The sequence below is a fragment of the Mytilus edulis genome, unplaced genomic scaffold (assembly GCF_963676685.1).
Source record: "Mytilus edulis unplaced genomic scaffold, xbMytEdul2.2 SCAFFOLD_1000, whole genome shotgun sequence".
NCBI lineage: Eukaryota > Metazoa > Mollusca > Bivalvia > Mytilida > Mytilidae > Mytilus > Mytilus edulis.
This window is the reverse complement of record NW_027267839.1, coordinates 7,192-20,751: the sequence shown is the minus strand read 5'-3', so window position 1 is coordinate 20,751 and position 13,560 is coordinate 7,192. Positions and strand designations below refer to the sequence as shown.

Genomic DNA, 13,560 nt, shown 5'->3' with positions numbered 1-13,560 from the left:
TTATCTCAAAATGACTACAGTTTGGTTGATAAAAAAGTAATTTTACAATTACGTCAAGATAGTGACATCACAGTGAAAATTTAAAGAAATAAATTAGATAGATGATATTGAATGAACTAGACTTAAATCTGCAAATTTTATCATTATCATTGGTGTCATCCAGTTGCAACCTGGCCCCACCCAACCTCACCCTCGCCTGGGTTTGGAACTCCCTTTTAAAGTGGCTGGATCGGCTCCTGATTTTCTGGTGACACTATATTTATATGAAACTAAAGTTTGAATATTGAATTTATGTAATCCACAATATGTAACATTATTGAATAAAAATTAGTTTTCTTTATTCCAGGGTAGACTTATAGTTTGAAGTATAAAAACTTGGCAGTACATGGATCTGTGAAACAGTGATGTCATCCAATGGAATTCTTTCCTTACACTTTAATCAAGATCATGGTAATTATAAAATAAAAAATGAAATGAGAGCTACCATTTGATTTTTAGGGGAAGGGGTCTAGGATGAAATTTGAAAAAAATGTAGGACAGGAGTTTTGAGTAAAAAAAATGCAGGATGAGCAAATTGACAAAAAAAAAATTTAAAAGGCAGGACAGAGATTACAGTTAAAAAAAAAGGCAGGACAATTTTTTGTTATCCAAGCTTTCAATTTTAATGAGTGAAAGTAATGTGTGTCTGAATGAATTTTTAAATAAAAACAAAGATCTTCCTTTTTCACCAAATTCAAAATGGACAAAAAACTAAGATATAAACAACAACTTCTAACAATTAGTATTAATAAATTGAGACAAGTACAGAAAGATGTGAATGTTGAGGGTAGAGGGCAGATAAAAGTTTATGATTTCTTCAACAATTTTCTTTTCATTTTAGTCAGTATTCCAGTATTCCACTGACCAAACAAATAAAAAATACCCCATAAAATGCAATTAAAGTTAGTTATGACAAAAATATCAATATAACTGATAACTAAAAACCAAACAAGATTGATGAATATATCTTTTTTATTTGTAGGCTGTTTTACAGTTTCAACAGAGTCTGGTTTGAGAATTTACAATGTTGAACCATTAACACAAAAGCTCTATTTGGGTGAGATAATTGGTTTTTTTTTATTAGATTTAAAGACACCCATTGATTTATTTTAGTTTAGTGATATATAAGGTATAGGGAACAATGGAAAGTGTTCCAATGTTAAAAGAATAGCTGATGCAAGGTACAATACGATCAATATTAAATGAAAAAAAAAGTTTTACTGATATGCTGATTGAATATTCTCCTTTTCTGTGACACCATTATAATGAACAGAGTTGTTTAAATGATCCCTTGATAATCACAGAGATGTCTTGCCATTCTATCATGATTGCCAATAATTTTGGCATCTTAATTGAATTTTCATATGCTTTATGCTACAGTCTTGTAACTACATTTTGGACTGAATCATTTATTTTACAGGCCATGAACAAGTTGGGAGTGTTGCCCATGTGGAAATGTTATATAGAACAAACCTCCTGGCAATCATAGGAGGAGGTAGTCTTCCAAGGTTTGATGAAAAAGCAGGTAAAGGAATATCGTGATAATGATTTTACATCCACTTGTTTTTTTTAATTTGGAAATGGAGACAACTTTATAGTTTGGAAATATCAATTCTGTGTTGACTAGATGTGTATCAAAATTTTTCACTGTCATGACACCTGCCAAAATTTAAAATTTCAAAGTGACTTCCCTTGGTCTGTCTACAAAGGTAGACAAAGTACTGGTTTAGCATTTTGTCTGTGGTCTAGATTTTCCTTACCACAAAGGACAGTTTGTATCTTAAAACTCAGGGTCTCGCACCATCATTTTTACAGACCTGTCTATTGATATAACTTGCTGAGTAAAGAATAAAAACTACTATTGTTGTCTTCACAGAAGTCACTTACAAGCTGGTTTGGATTACAGATAAAACATTGTATACTTATTGACTGGGTATGAGTTGAATAGTAAGTTTATTGTCCCTGAGGTGCAATTATTGCCATTAGGGGTAGCCAAGGGCAATAGTTGTATCTGAGGGGACAATAAACTTACTATTCAACGAATATCCAGTCAGTAAGTGTTTTTTATTATATCGAAAAAGACAATATACCATTAAAGGCGGAGAAAAATTAACTATCGTAATATAAAAAACAGACACCCAACCATACTGTTAAACTTCATAAATAATTCTGAAATACTAAGGCTACGTCCTGCAACCCTAGATATAACAGGTAAAATGTGACATCATAACTCCCGCGGTATTTCCTTAATCATCCAATCCAGTAACTGCATTTGAAATTCCGTGAACTTTATCGACACTTGCGGTCAAATAGTTTCATCATGTTCCAATAGTTGGAAACTATTGATCATGTTGATCGGTCCAATAGTTCAACGCTTGCAATTTGAAAAAAATAGTCAAAATATTGTGAACTTGTTTTATATAGAAAATGATGACTGAGGTAAAAGTATTCATTAGTTTGTATTTATATTTATTGTAGTTTTAATATGGGATGAATCACAGAAAGATGTACAGAAGAAAGCGGTAATGGATATCACTTTCTCACAACCTGTTGTAAATGTTAAAATGAAAACAGACAGGTAAAATATAGTGAAAAAGAAAGAATACATTTACAGGGCCGTAACTACCTATGAGGCAGGCGAGGCAGTTGCCTCCCCTGAATTTTCTACACCAAAATTTATTTTTGAAGTAATAAAATGAAATATTGACAATATGTACACGAAGAACTTGAATTTATGTTATAAACAACACAAGTTTACAGTTTTAACAGTTTTAACCAGAGACATATAATATATTAATATTATATGTCTCTGGTTTTAACAGTGTTATCGATACGTGATATCTGTCATTTTCCGGATCTTTTATCGAAAGTGGACCGTTTCAGTATTTATTTATTTTTCTGTGTCGCTACGATAACACATATGATTGAAACTTTACTTTCGACAATTTTGAATAAAACTTAACTATTCACATTTATTTAGGGGCTCAATTAAGTAGAGGAAGTTCCCTTATATATAATGTATTGTGAATCTTTTATGATATCGGAAATTCATTACCGACTGAATCAGCTGTTGGGTCAATTTTTTAACGTCTTCCGATTGTACGAGAACATTATGGTCAATGCCTTAGTAGTTTTAAAAACACTCCTAAATGTTGTAGCAGGGACTTTCTATACTAAGTATATACTAGTATAGAAAGTCCCTGGTTGTTGTTATATACATGTCTGTTCAGATAACTGTCCTCGATAAAAAAAAAATATCTTGAGTTCTATGAACTTGCTTTACCTTTATTTTTAAGTTACCAGTTTGATTTCTAACAAAAATGTCTTTAAAAACAGATAATAATTGTTTGCATAAAAATTTCTTCCAGGATCCAGCAATACTGATATGTTTCTTAAAGTAAGGAAATCGAAGGAAAACGGGTGATTTTTAGCCATATTGAGAGAAAAATCCGTGGTCACAATGTATTTAATGTTTACAATTATAGGTTAAATTACGGTCTTCAAGACGGAGCCTTGGCTAACCCCGAACAACAATCTCAGCTTGTTTTTGCATAAAAAAATGCTTCTAGGTTCAAGCAATACTGATGTTTCTTAAAGTAAGGAAATCGAAGGAAAACGGGTCATTTTTAGCCATTCTACTGAGAGAAAAAAATATTTTGGGGGCGACCCCAAACCCCTGCCTCCCATGAATTCGAACCCTAGTTACGGCCCTGATTTACAACCACATTCCAAATGTAGACAAAAAACCAATACATGAACTTGTCTTTTGTTTCATTAAAAAAAAAATCTCTATTTATATCACTGACTTTTGCAACCATATATATTCCTAATGTTCATTCCTACAATTATATCAAGAAATAACTTCATTATTATCAAATGAAAAAACAAGAGCATTGCCATTGAAAGTATATATCAACAATTATCTCCCCTTAATTTGCATTATCTCCCCCTTAATAAGAATTTATATGGCAGTACACATATATAAATCAATAATTCATGCCTGCTTATGACCTTAAATATTAATTCAACCATTGGAAATATACATTTCTTGGCCTAATTTTAGATGTCTTTATTCCAGTTCAATTTGTTAAATCATATAAACAATGTGCTACAGTAAAATTTTGTTGACCAACTGGGTCTTGGACTAACAAAATACCTTTATTGTAGGTTAATAGTGGTGCTGAGGAACCAAGTTCATGTGTTTACTTTTCCTAACAATCCTCATAAACTGGATTCTTTTGATACCAGAGATAATCCTAAAGGTTTGTACTTTAAATTAATATTGAGTAGACAGAATAATATTAGAAATACTTAGAAGTTTTACCCACTTTAACAAGAATGTTACTCTTAGTTCTGCATTTATTATGTATTAAATTGAACTGAATTTGTGCCTCAACAGACTGAGCTTATAAAGCTTTATTCAATTGAAGTCAAAATAATTCAGAGATCAATCTTGATGAAGGTAATGGGTCAAACCATAGACACAATGTTCATGTATGTATGTAGGGAACTTTCGTGGTTTATTAAATAGATGTGGTTTAAAGTTATCATTTTATAATATTTCAAACCTAATCCTTTCTAAAAATACTATAGTTATATTAAACTTTTATTGATTCACATCATTTAAAAGTTTTACTTTTTTAATTCATTGTAATTAGATGTAATCATGATTACTTTGCCAATGTAATCATTAATTTAATCAGATACTTTCAGAAATGATGTAATCGTTAATTTAATTAATCGCACAAATGACAAAGTAATTGTAATTTAATCAATTACATTGAAAGTAATCGGACCCATCTCTGTCAACAGTACTATGTTATGCTCAGAAGCCGCTAAACAGGAGTTTCTGTCATTCTAATAACAATCATGATTATCATACTTTAATAGACTCAGAAATCAACCAACCAAATATTGGATTTGGTGTTACAAGCACAAATTGTATGCTCTGAGTACTGAGTAAAGTTTAAAGACATATAGTCTATTCCTGCTAAAAACACAAGCTCTCATTGGTAAGGTTTTTCATCACAATTTATTTTTATTGTATTTTATTTAAAAGAATTTTTGCACAAGTCTAACCATCAAACTTCCAATATCCTTGATTAGTGACCATTAACACTTGCAATTATTGAATTGGCAAAAAGTTTACAATTGTTTTTCATAGTATGCTTAAGGTTAGTCCTTCAAAGTATGTAGACCTAAATAACATACAGGTTCATTTGATGTAACATAACATGCATTGGCAAATGTAACATGAATATTGAAGATGAAAATAGATGTGTGACGATGAGATGACAGACAATTATACATTTTCTATCCCAATGATTTGTATAAGTTAAAAACACATGGATATAAACTATAATTTACAAAATTTAACAGTTAAATATGGGCATTACCATCATTTATAGATAAGGTATATATGGTAACCATGGTAACTGAATTGCAATATTCTTGTGTGTGAAAACCTCATTTTATTATGTTCTATTATAGGTCTGTGTGAAGTTAGTTCATTAGGCCAGACTCTTGCATTTCTGGACCAAAATGTGGCAGTGTTCAAATTGTGGTTTGTACTATAGATACAAAAATGTATTCAGATAATTATATCCACTCTTTAAAGAAGTGTGGTTTTCCCATAGATACCTTTTATGTACAAGATTTAAATGTTGTTTTAATATACAAACTGTTTCCATGCTTAATATAAAAATAAGAAGATGTGATATGATTGCCAAATGAAACAACTCTGCACTAGAGACCAAGTGACACAGAAATTAAGGACTATTGCTAATGATATGGCCTTCAACAATGAGTAAAACCCATAAGTAAAGTATCTATTGTTTCTATCAGAATTCAAATCAAGCAGGAATTGCAACCATGTGAATTTCCATGTTTGTAGTATTGTTTTTTTTCAATAGAAATTTTTGTTCAGATTAGATCTTTGATTATATTTTCAGAATCTAGACACAGCCCAGCCAGGTCAGTCTACAGCACCTGTTATCATCAGTACCCATCAACAGAACTGCATGTTTGGCTCTCAATCAGAGAGGAACGTTATTGGCAACAGCTTCTAAGAAGGTATTTAAAGGGAACCTATGCTTAAGGTGGTACCTAACACTTTAACTAAAATTAATTTGGCTCGTTTAATTTTCTTAAATTTTGACAAAGTATTTACTTTGACCCTTTGACATAAATATAAAAATTTCAAAAATTTGAACCAACCGTTTTATCAGAAAAATTACACTGGTTATATAGCAGTTTGAAAAACACTTATTTTGATCATTGAGAAGCTTAATATCCCCTTATGAACACTACGTCATTAAAACGTTCTGCTGAGTTTACAGAGTTATCTCCCTGTAGTGTTAGGTACCACCTTAAGTTAATCAAACAATATTTAGTATGTTTCATATCTGTTTGTTTTCAAAAATTGTCCATATAATGTATAGCATCATTTGACATCTAATGCTTTAATCAGCATTAAGGGCATCCGATACAGTTTCAAGGGAGTTAACTCTTGGCACGATGTTAATTGTTTGAATTCCCGCAAAACGTCACTTTTTGCGGGACGTAATGCGTGTCATTTTCCGTAATACGAAACGTAATGTGGAATTTCCATGCTCCAATTTCTGATTCTCTCGCATGCTAATTTCTACGCCATTAATATTAGTCAGTGCATTTGATTATACCAGGATAACAGTCTTAATAACATAATAAGAAATAAATCACATTACTGTTTCTTTGAGATCTTTAACAAATTATCGTATGGTGAGCAATCTCAAGACGACTGACCCTTTTGGTGTTACTAATATCATGCATGTCAATTAAAATTTTATTATCATGCATCATCCACGATTTGGTCCGGAATCCGATTTTTCATTACAACACAGAAAACCAATGATATTTAAAAACTAATACCGAAAATGTATGTACACGAAGAAGTCAATTTCCTTACTGAACAATTTATTTAATTTATTTATGTAAACAAAAATAATGGTATGCCGCTAATACAAACAATGATAGAACTTTTATAAAAGAACAAAGTTTCTATTTCCTCCATGTTGCACATAGTTTATCTAACAAAAGGCAATAGCAAAACAATATGTTTATACACCCGTGAAATTTTTTACGGGACGTAAAACAGTATAGAAATGCCCGCGTCCGTCTGTCCGTCGTAAATATGGTACAGCATATTATCATTAAACTGAACATGGTTGTTTTTTCAGTCATGATGGTCAAACGGTCTGTATCATTTTTGGTGAACTTTATAAGTTACAGGACTTTGTAACTAGAACAGTTTTTTTTTACAGTTCGGCGCTGCATCTAGAAAACGTTTTATGACTTTTGCTCAAAACTTTACGCACTTCTTAGTTATATAATTCTGAAGAACTTGTATATACTTTTGAGAATGATTCAGAATTTGATTTTAGAGTTATTGAGTTTATGCCAAAAAGGGGCTGGGGGTTCACATGTCGCGTCATATCTCAGAAACTATCTATAATAATTGCATAGAACTTCACATACTTTTTAGTTAAAATATTCTTAAGATCTGTATACTTTTTCGTGATGATTCTTTAATTCATTTTTGAGTCTTAAATTTTTATTGAGCTTCAATTTGGGGATCATATAAAACATGTTGTGATATATAAACTTATTATTGAGCAAGAATAATGAATGAGTCAGGATATACCTAGCATGACTTCCGTACAACCCCCGTGTTATTTTAAAAACATATATTATGTTGGTTTTTTTTTTCATGAGACGAAGGGCGTATCAGGCGCTCGAAGCGCAGTTGTTTATTTTTTCTTTATTTTTTTTATAGATATATTAGAGAAATGACGGAATGACAGAAAACACAATGCAATTTTCAATATAATTTATATTTCCAAATGGCATAACTCTTTTAAAGAATAGTTGATATGCACTGATTTTTGAACGTGTCCATACGATATCAGTTTTATAGAAAGTTGGCAAGAATTGTACACTTGAAAAATCTAATTAACCAGAAGTCCGGACGGACAGACAGGGGAATGGACATGCGGTATTTTATGTACGCGCTGTGGTGAAAAAAATATATAGTTATTTACCAATAAAATTACGCTATAAGAGAATTATATTAATTGCAACTAATCGTAATATATCCAGTCCTCTCGCTATTAATTCGATCGTTTTTTTGCCAAATCAAAATTTCAAAATTATAGTTTCTCTGTCTGGACAAAAGCATCCAATAGCAAATTGAAGATTCTCCTTTGTAAGATTTTGCTTCTTTTTTCTGACCACATAAAACAGAAGATGTGGTATAATTGCCAATTAGACAACTCTCATCAAGAGACAAACATGACACAGAAATTAACAACTATAGGTCTTCAACAATGAGCAAAGCCCATACCGCATATTCAGCTATAAAAGGTCCCGAAATGACAATGTAAAACAACTCAAACGAGAAAAGTAATGGCAAATTTGATTACTGTCCAAACGACGCTAACTTTTTTAAAATTCGTATCAACAAAAACGGATTTTCTCAGTGATAAAAACGTGAATTAAAGGATATTAAGGAATATGTGTAATGAAACAGCAGCCAACCAAACAAAACAAAACAAAGAACAACATCTAGAGGTCATCATACAGTATGAAATAATATACGAGTGTGTACAGTAAATGTACCTGCACATTGTGTATGTCATGTTCTAAATTGACGAGTCTTAAATTTTTGAAAGTCGTAAAAATTATTCAGTCCGTAATAACTTTTCTTGAGAAGTTTCTCACTTAGACCACAAACACAGAGAGGTATTTGTTATTCACATGATTTTACTTCCGAAAACAATGTTACCAATTTATAGATAGTACTTTACAAGTAATATTTATACATCTGAAAAATGTCGCCGGTAATTTGAAGCGATAACGTCGAAATTGTCTGCCAGCAACGTCGTGCATTTTAGCGCTAACGTTGAGGTTACAAAGGGGTGACGCAATTTTTTAGGATAAATCGTGATTATCATGGAATCCAAGCACGGTGACCTATATTTTTTATCTGAGATTTGGAGAAAGCATGACAAAATGCAGTTTATGCAGAAAATGATAAAAATGACATTTCAGAAACAGTTTTTTTCCATTTTTTTAGGTTTAGAAAAATACCACTTTGAGCATCTGGTCCGCAATGTCAAGCAAGACTTGAATAATTTTATAGTTATTCGTATAGTGAATTATTTTTTTCCTTATTACCACTTATCACAGCTTCAGATTGAACCCGATCTTAATAATTTACGACGAAGAATATCTGCTCCAAAAATTTTATAACATTGCCTAATTTTTTTACAAAATTGCACAAATCCCCAATTTTCAGCCTCACTTTTCTCGAAAACAAGCACGGTGACCTATGTTTTATTTTGTGTTTTATTTAATAACTCGCAAAGGCCTACAACATAATTCAAAATTATAAAAATGACATTACATCGAGAAACTGTATCGGATGCCCTTAAGGATCAAGGATACAGGCCTAGTTTACCCTTTTTTCCATATGTCTGTCTGTCAGTCTATTATTTGTGCACACCAAATACTCTGAAACTGTGGGTAGGGTACCAAAGAAATTTTGCTTATTTTATTTATTGAAAAATTAGCAAACTAGTTTTAGAAGTAAATAGTTTAGGTTAAAAAATCATAAACTTTAGAGTATAATTTTTAGGTTTTTCTGCAACCTTTTTGGTGTTGTTTAATAAATGTCACTCATATAATCTGCTTCTCTGAAATGGAAAATTATTTATTTGCTTTATATACTGTCAAAAAGAATTTGAATTTGAAATGCATACATTAAAATTTGATTATACAAGATGATTGAATCAATTAGTAAAGTATATTGTTATTTTGATGGTGTTTAACTCACAGGGTACATTGATAAGAGTGTTTGATATCAATTCAAAGAAGAAGATAGCTGAGTTCAGGAGGGGAGCTGATCCTGCTGTTGTATATTGGTTTGTAACATATTCTTCTATTGTAATCAGTGTGTAATAAGACAGTTTTTTATTTTTCATAGTTAAATTTTTTTTTATTTCTCTTCTTCTTTGATTTGTCCTTTTCCTGACATGTTGATTATTGTTATTAAATGAACAAGTATTTCATATGATCTCAGTTCAGTGTAAGTCAAAAGTTTATGACGTCAAATTTTCTTGCTCTCCTAAAAAATTCCCATTGTAAGTTCATTCAAAAAGGAAACCATGTGTCATGATGTTATATAGAAAGAATACATCGTTTTGCAGATAATTTGAAAAGAAGAATTAAATGGTCTGTATATTGTCTAAAAATCATTAGAGAAACTACAATGCCATATTCCTCCACTCTTGACACTGAAAATATGAAAATTTCTTGAGCAGTGGTAGAATAAGTATTTATACAACTTTATTTGTGACCATTTGTGTTTAAATCTTTTTCATTGATTGATGATCCTGCCATGGACTTTGCATATCTATTACAGTTTTTGAGATGAAACAGATACATCTTAAACAAATTATTTATTATTATATTGAGCTTCATGTGATTATCACTAGCAGCATGCTTCAATCACCTGATTCAGATATCTGACAGTTTCAAAAGTATACAAGGCTTAAGGAACCGAAAAACAGCCCTTTTTCAATTTTTAAACTGATTTGGAATTTTTTTCCGATATTCAAGAATTTTTATAACTGTGAAATATGAAAAATATTCTTGATTATTAATGAGAACAATTTGTTTTTTTTCAGTATAAATTTCAGTCATGATTCGGAGTTTCTTTGTGCATCGAGTGATAAAGGAACTGTTCATATATTTGCTGTACAAGACATGGAGCTTAACAGAAGATCAACGTAAGTTGAAAAAAAAAGATATTTAAGACAAGAAAATCAAGTTTATATAGATGATTTTTAAAACTATTGATTGGTAATCTTGAAATGCCTTGGGCTGTTTTCTGCTATGTAATCAGGTTGTTGTCTCTTTGACACACTCCCTGTTTCCATTCTCAATTGTATTTATTAATGTTTGCTAAATGTCCAAGGGTATATCTCATGCATATTCAGGATTATGTATAAATCTTATAAAACTTCCTTTTCTAAACTCCATGTGTGGCGAGCATAGTTGAATGAGACTCAGACTGTAAAGTAACCTGAAAATGATAATAAACCACACCTATGACTAATAAAATGATTTTATTGATAAGAAGGCTTTTTAATCCATATGTGTTTTGATATTGTTATGAATTGGACAATTCATATGATGATGTCATGTTCATGGCGGCAGCTTTTTACCCCATTATGCTTCATTTTTCTCTTTAAAATGTAACTTTGAATAGATGAGAAAAAGACATATATGTGTGCAGTGCCTATAAAAAATGAATATAGTATTTAAGTAACATTCTTGAAAAGGTACAACAAGTGTATTATCAATGTTGAATATTTGTAAGTTAATATTTTTCCTTTATCTCTTGTAGATTTAAGACAATGGGTTTTCTGGGGACATATGTGGAGTCACAATGGGGGTTGGCTAACTTCACTGTAGCTGCTGAATGTGCATGTATTTGTGCATTTGGGCCAAGCCATTCTGTGATAGGTAAGTTTTTTAATTCGTTTAAAATGGGTCAGTGTAATATTAAATGGCCTATAGTATTATATTGAAATCTGAATAGAAGGAGATGTTCGTCCTCATTGTAAGTTATAAGTCAACGAGGCGGCAACCAAATTACATAAGGATGGGGAAAAAATTGGTAGGTCAATATATAACCCTCAAATATGGTCAAATGTGTGTACCATATATCAAGCATATAACATGTCATATTTAACATGGTCATTTTGGGGAAGATTTAATTATGAGCACCATCAATAACGAGAAATATATATTTTTATTCTCATTAACATGTTTGTATAAAACATCTTGTTTTTCAAAAAATAATTTGACCAACTTCTCATAATGAGTCTTTATTTATTCATTTTTTGGGGAAATACAGATATCAGACAAATTGTAAATTTAATTTTGAAGGATGATATTTGCTTTATAATAATTTTAATCTTTCTATATTGATAATAATTGCATTCAAAAGATTTGATTTATTATAATTTCTATAATTATATGACATGTTATTTTCAGCGATTTGTGTGGATGGGACATTTCATAAATATGTGTTCACGACAGGCGGCAATTGTAACAGAGAGGCTTATGACAATTTCCTGGAGATGGGAGACGATTTGGAATAGTCGATTGTTGTTAATGCAGTCAGATTTTATGTTTATGTTTTTGAATATGTGATTTGTTATATTATGTTTTATTTCTTAGTAAAAGTTTTCATTATGTTTATCTGACTCAGAATGCTACATGAGCCATTGTTATCAGGATTTTACCCCTTATAGTTTAGAAATGTATAGGTCTATAGGAAACCTATCTGTTTGTAAATTATATAGTTCAAATCTTCTGATAGTTGCAGAACTTATGTAAATCATACATTTTGAAGGGGGGATGACTTAACATCATTTGAAAGATAATTTTGAATGAGGAGTGATAATTTTAAGCTTGGTCAAAGCTATTTTATTTAGGTCTTTTCCATTAAAATTGAAGTTTGAGGGTAGAAAGATACTTCTAAAGTAGTCCCACAATCAGCATACCTTCTGTGAGTTATTTTGCATACATTAAATTGACACACAACCATAAATGACCCACATCTCATGTCCAAAAATAAAACTTCCCTTCCTACCCTCAAAATTCATTTTGAAGGATTAGCCATCATTATTATTATCATTGTTTCCCATTTTCCCAGATGATTGTTCTTTTTAGTTTGAATTGTTGTTATATGTGTTCCATTGATAAGTAAAATTATCTATTTTATTTTTCAGTGTTTATTTCTTACAATTAGTTTTTTACTTAAAGGTAACACATGTATTTGACTATCTGGTTTAATGCTGAATTTTTATTTAAGCTTGAGGTTATTTATATTTTGACATATTTGATGAGTTACCTACATTGAGGATTGTATACTGACCTTTAGATTATGTAAATTGCTTTTTCAGTGATATTTGCCTCACATTTATTCTCATCATAAAAGAAGTTTATAAAGTTCATCATATTTATAGTATAATCATATTGTTGCCATTTCATATTTTAAGAATGGAATAAAAATTTAAATAAGTTATATGTTTGTTTTATATGTTTTGTATCAACATAAACGTATTCTCTAATTTTTGTGCTATTTTCACCTTTCTGGAGCAGTGTGAGAAATATTTTTCATCAATAGTGAACAATCTGTTCTCAGAAAATGTTTGGTCAAAATTTAATTGTGACGTTCAATTTCTTGATTTCTTCTGAATTTCCTGTTGTGATGTTCTGACAAAAAAGGCAACCATTCCTGATGACATCACATATAAAGAACACAACTCTTTGGTGTATCACGATATTTCTTCACTTCAGACAGTTAAATTTTAGTATATAAAGCCCTCATTTCTACAGCATTAAATTGGGGAGATAGGCAACTTATGATTTAGAACAGATATTAACTCATTGATTCACCTAATTAATCTT

General features: G+C 30.8%; 1 pseudogene; it reads left to right on the top strand.

Annotated features, from left to right (window-relative positions):
- Nucleotides 1–346: 346 nt before the first annotated feature.
- On the top strand, nucleotides 347–13,174 carry LOC139506086 (WD repeat domain phosphoinositide-interacting protein 4-like; annotated as a pseudogene).
- Nucleotides 13,175–13,560: the final 386 nt, after the last annotated feature.